Source organism: Capsella rubella, unplaced genomic scaffold (genome assembly GCF_000375325.1).
Source record: "Capsella rubella cultivar Monte Gargano unplaced genomic scaffold, Caprub1_0 scaffold_8, whole genome shotgun sequence".
NCBI lineage: Eukaryota > Viridiplantae > Streptophyta > Magnoliopsida > Brassicales > Brassicaceae > Capsella > Capsella rubella.
Genome location: NW_006238916.1, coordinates 5284571 through 5290570, shown reverse-complemented (window position 1 = coordinate 5290570; position 6000 = coordinate 5284571). Strand labels below are relative to the sequence as shown.

The window sequence follows — 6000 nt, the reverse complement described above, 5'->3', positions numbered from 1 at the left end:
AATACTAATTTCTCAATACAACTATTCAAAAATATCCTCTCGTTCTAAGTTTATAAAAAAGCCATAAGAATTTTGAATTTTCTCCAAATATGTGTAAGCTTACAATAATATAAACTAATTACCTTTATATCATTATATATATGTAAAATTCTAGATTTCATTTAGGAAAATTCTAGATTTAATTTAGAAATACAAACAAATATTATTTAAAACCGCGTAAAACCTTTTTAAACGTTTTAAATATTATGAATTATTAGTAATTATTAAACGTATCTAATCTCCTAATGGTAATTATTATCTAGAAATACGTCATAAACCATATAAACTTTATAAATTTTCAAGTTTTAAAAGAGATATTTTAAAAAAATAAATAAATAAATAATATAGTTTTGAAAAGGTATTTCTCAAAAGTTATCATGTACTAGGATTTACCCCGTGGTACACCACGAGTCCATAATTTAATATATTTCTTTGCTTGATCATTTTCGTAGTTGATTTATATAATTTAGTTTTGTATATGTTTATTTTATTTAATTTAATATAATTTTATAAATTTGTATTATAAGTAAATTCATAGATATATGTGGTAAACCCGCGGTACATCGCGAGACAATTTTGTTGTAAATAAAAAATTATATTTTAACTTAACCCGTAAAAGATTTTAAATATAGACAACCCGCAGAAAAATATAATCATATTTATGTAAACTAAAACCCGTTCAATCATATTATGTCCAATATTATTATATTTTAAATATTTGTAGAGTTAAAATATTAGTAATACTTTTAATTTTTGTAGAGTTTAAATATTTTTCATTATTTTAATATTCTATAAAAATTAAATAAATATCAGAATTTTCAGCTTTTTAAAGTTTTAATATTTATCACATTTTAAATTTGTTAAAAAATTAAAATTTATAATATTCTGAAACTTTTAAAAATTTTTATTTTCCTTAAATAAAGAACCGGATTAAGCTAATAAATTTTTTAATTTGGATACTTGAGAAATAAAAGTTCATGCTCATTTGTAGTTGTTAACATATTAATCTTATTTATAAAGGTTTTGAACTATTATCTAAAATTTTATATCTTATGTAGACGTTGTACATATATTCTTTTCTTTATTGATTGAGTTAACTACGTCCGTTTTCAAAAATTTAAATTGCAAAATGTTTGGAAAAAAATTTGTATTTTTATTATATACATACTTTATGTAATAATATAAATTTAAAACACATAAGATTATATAAATATATTGGAGAGAGATTCGGTTTATTAGAGAGGGATTTTAGGAAAAACTTTTATGTAATAAATATTTGGTTTTCAATTTTGGGATTTGCTTGTGATTTAATTACAAACTTTACTTTTAAGTTTTTTTATTTATTCAAATGGCAAGAGTTTAATTATGCAAATATTACAAAATAAAAGGTTATAAGCCAAAATAGATTTTAGTACAAAATGTACTTCAAAAATGTTAAGATAGATTTATAAAAGTATGTAAAATTAAATGAAATAAAACACGTATAAAACTAGACTATATAAACCAACTACAAAAATGACCAACCAAATTATGGACCCGTGGTGTACCACGGGGTAAATCCTAGTATGCTTTTGTAGGAAACGCCATCCACAACTATTTAGTCTTTTTTCTTTGTATATATGTAAAATTATATTCAACAAAAGAAGGCATGTTACACTAATATATAGGGAAAAATGTCATTAAATACATGACCCGAGTCATTTCGGCCAATTAAACTATCAACTTCCAAGCAGGTCATATAAATCATACATAGACATTGACTTACTGTTTAAACATGAAACAAAGTTGACCAAGCCAAAAACAACATGTCGTAAGTCCGATAACAGTCAATTAACAGGTGTTAGTTAGGCGTTAATTTTTTATCATCTCGGACTGGCCTAATACCATCTCGTATTATAGTATAATATCACAAATTAAAAATAAGATCAAATAAAAGTGAAAAGAAGAATAATAATTTTTTTTTTATTATATTACATTAAATTAGTTAAAGAAATATTAGGAAATCTTAAAATTAGTTACGGAAATAATATAATCCTAAAAATTGGATATCGAAAGTATCCGATGTATGTATCCAAACCAATTTTAATATCTAATTTTGAAGTATCTAATTATGAAAATTGGGTTAATTTTGACCCTACTCGTATTATATTTTGTACTTCTCTTTGACTAATTTAGAGATATAGAGATATGATTCAACGACTAATTGCTATTCGTATCATTTGACCTGCTAGTCTTTACCTCGTATTAACTTTTATTTAATTTGTTATCAAAGACACAATTAATTTGAGTCAACGACCACTAAACTGATTCCTAGCCATATATGATAGAATATACTTATTGTATGAAGAAGAGACTAAGTTTTACTTATGTTTTATAAAGTTTTTACTTGCATTTCATAAAGTTTTTACTTATGTTTTACATATGTTTTACGTAAGGTTAGCGACCACTCACCTTACAATTATCAAGCTTTAATTTGTTACCTTTTTCTAAGTATGAGTTTCGTGATTACACTATTCTCACTTGTTCTTCCTCTTCTTCTAAAAATGATACACAATGATGAAACTTTGGTTGTTGTTACCGAGACTGAAGAACCTGAAGACGACGGTGAGAGGACGACGACAACGTCTCATTGAACGTTTTCGTCGACTCTTCACCCGAGCACTCCGGACTCGAAGATGTTCCGGATCAGTTTCCGGTTATTGTTCCTGCGGATCCCCAAACATTCCCGTTTTCATTCAATCTTGAATGCAGGATATGTTTTGGGGAATTCCACCCCGGGACTCTTCACCGATCACTTGGGAATTGAAGATCTAACTGATCAACTTCCCGTTCTTATTCCAGTTGATCCCCAGAATATCCCGTTCCCATTCAACGTTGAATGTGGGATTTGTTTGGGCAAATTCATCTTGGAGGAGATCTTTTGGCGTATATCCCTTGTTTTTCATACTTTTCACTTTTCATTTTTCCTCGTATTATTAATGATTTTAGAAATCGTGTTTGTATCTGAAAATCTGAATATTCGTTAAAAACTATTATTCGCAAATAACTGCGAATATTCGTAAATATGTAAAAAATATATATTGAAATGACGTATATTTTAGACCAAAATACCGAATATTATCTAAATACTAGATATTTCAAATATTATATATGTATCTAAATACTGGATCTGTATTTTTAAATATCGGGTATCCATGTTAAAAAAAGATATTTGATATCCGTTTTTAAAAACCGAATTATCCGTATATGTAACCGAAAATCTCATTTTACTATTTGTATAAGCTTTTGTGGAAATCATTTTTTTAAGATAAAAACATATACATATATAACATCATAAGGAGGTGGGGCACGTGCCCTATATTAATAACTTCCCAATTAGTGAGCTTGCAATAATGTCTATTTAGCTTTTTTGGTAAAAGATTCTCCATGTATTAACCTGTGACCAGGGTTCGAAACCCCAAATCTCTGATTTTTTTCATTTTTTTATTATTTTTTCTGCTTTATTTACGGATTTTATGCCTCAATCTCTCCTTCATTTGAAAACATAAAAAGACCCAAAATAGAAATATCAAACCTCTAATTTTATTTCATGAACAAATAATCTTTTCCACTAAAATTGTGACATGATCTTAAGAATGACATTAATTAGCACTAGGGATGGACGCGCACATACGTACGAGGTTGATTGCAAAACCTATGCTTATCATAAATCTGCAATATTCGGATCGACATGATAGGAGACGGATCGAGTGTCAGAATAATCATTGAACCTTCCACCCGGCGTTTCTTCTTCAAAGCTGAGCTGAACCACTTTTCCAAAAGTCTCTTCTTTTCTTCATCGAAGAGCGCCCTACCTTACCACTTGACTTTGTCTTTCATTTTGAGCAGCATTGGCAAAGCACAAATGAACTGGTGAAACGAATTAATGATAAGTTAAAATCAATTAAATTCTTGAATTATCACATCATATAAAAACAATGAAAAAAATTAAAACTTTTGAATAAAATAACATAAATATAGATGTCAAGATAGTGAAACCCGTTCACTATGCATGTCCTGCAACAAATTGAAATATTTTGGTCCACCCACATGTTACCCATAATTCCCTTCTGTATATAATTAGAAAATAGTTAAGATAATAATTTTTATTTTCTAAATTACCCGTTCTATTTCTGTATCCGTTATTTCTTGTCCCAATATTAAAATATTTAAGTAATTTGAAACTTATCTTTGCTATTTAAATTTCATATTTTTTGCATCATACCCGTCATTTGATATTTGAAAATTGAAACTGAATTTAAGTTTCCAAATTTTTTATATCGTCATTTTTTTGATGAGAAATAGTTTAGATAATTTTTTTTTGAATTACATGTTCCCTTTTTGTCCCCGTTCTTTCCCTATAAGATATGATCTTATATTTTTTTATAAATGAAATCATTTACATGTTTTTTTTTAAAAAAACAACATTATATAGCTTGTAATTAACTAATTAAATTACTCGTTCTCTTTCTATATCCGTTATTTCTTGTCCTGATATCTGAAATAATTAAGTAATTTGAAACTTACTTTTGCTATTTAAATTTCATACTCCTGTATCATACCCGTCAGTTGATATTTTAAAGTTGAAATTGAATTTAAATATGTTACATACTAGATTTTAATCCGCAGTACACCGCGGGATTATTTTTAATTAAGTTTTGTTTTTTTTTAATTTATGTGACTATGGTTTATTAATTTTTTGGTTTTATTGTTTGGTTTTAGAATCTCTAGTTTGGTTTGTGGATTTTTTTGTTAATTTTAAAATGTTGGACTGATTGGAAATTGTAAAATTTAAATCATGGTTTGAAGGAGTATATGATATATGATAGTAACACCGTTGTATATTATTTATGTTTGCTTTAATATAACAATTATTTTGTTGGACATTACGATAACCGAAATGTAATAGGGCAAATTATGTGGCTTTTAAGCCCAATTCTTTGAAACCCACTAAAAAGGATTCAGGTGCCGAGCTCGTTGAAATTGAAGCTGTTTTTTTTTTTTTTCCAGTTTTCCATGGTCACCGTTTCTTTCTCTCCTCTGTCCGAACAAATTCGTTTCACAAAATAAATTATGTGAGTGATGAAAAAGTAGATCACCGTCTCTTTACAGCCTGTAGATGATCCTTTAATTTTCCTTGTTGTAAACACTGGTTAGATTCCGTAATGGAGCGTGTTATTCCATAACGTATCGTCCGATGAAGACAATTTGTGTATTCAAAATCAGTAAGCTCTTACGAACTTGGGATTTTCTATCAGAAAAGAATGATAAGTTACTTCTAAAACTCACAGTTTCGTCGGCCAAAATGAGTTCAAGAGTCTCGCCAGTATTCGCCGTGTATTGGCGCCAGTTATGCAGGACTTTAACTTGGACACGTCATGCGGTTTTGTAAGGCCGGATGTCTCGAAGAAATGCCAATGAAGCAGCCATGGCGTTTGAAATAGCAAGAGTTTTGTAAGGTGGTTGCTTTGGCTATGAGAGTGTGTAGAATGGCGAGTTCCCGTGGGTATTTATAGCTGAGGAAGATGTAAAAATTTTGGATTCAAAAGTGGGATCTAAATAGCATAATATCTTAGTAGGTGCGAGAATATCTTGGTTACAATGCCAAAAAATCATGACGATATCGTGATTGTTTACATATTCCGGCGTAAATGAACTTTCCAAAATGGTTTATCATTAATTAACAGCCGAGTAGTAAAGAAAATTCATATTTAGGAAAGGCAATGATATATTTTAACAATTAAAGAATGGCTATGATTGCGGAATTGAGGTTGTTAGCCGAGATTATAGTAGTGAATAAATATGATCGTAATGTAAATAAGATTTAGCAGTTATTGTCTTATTTTGTGAGAATTAATTATGGTAAGATTTAGCAGTTATTGCCTTATTTTGTGAGAATTAATTATGGTAAGATTTAGCAGT

At 28.4% G+C, this 6000-nt stretch overlaps 1 long non-coding RNA gene across 1 annotated transcript; it reads right to left on the bottom strand.

Annotated features, from left to right (window-relative positions):
* Positions 1-4899: 4899 nt before the first annotated feature.
* On the bottom strand, positions 4900-5835 carry LOC111832564. Its single transcript, XR_002835470.1, has 2 exons — positions 5368-5835; positions 4900-5227 (listed from the first exon to the last, which is right to left on the bottom strand). It is a non-coding gene; the product is annotated as an uncharacterized LOC111832564 (long non-coding RNA).
* Positions 5836-6000: the final 165 nt, after the last annotated feature.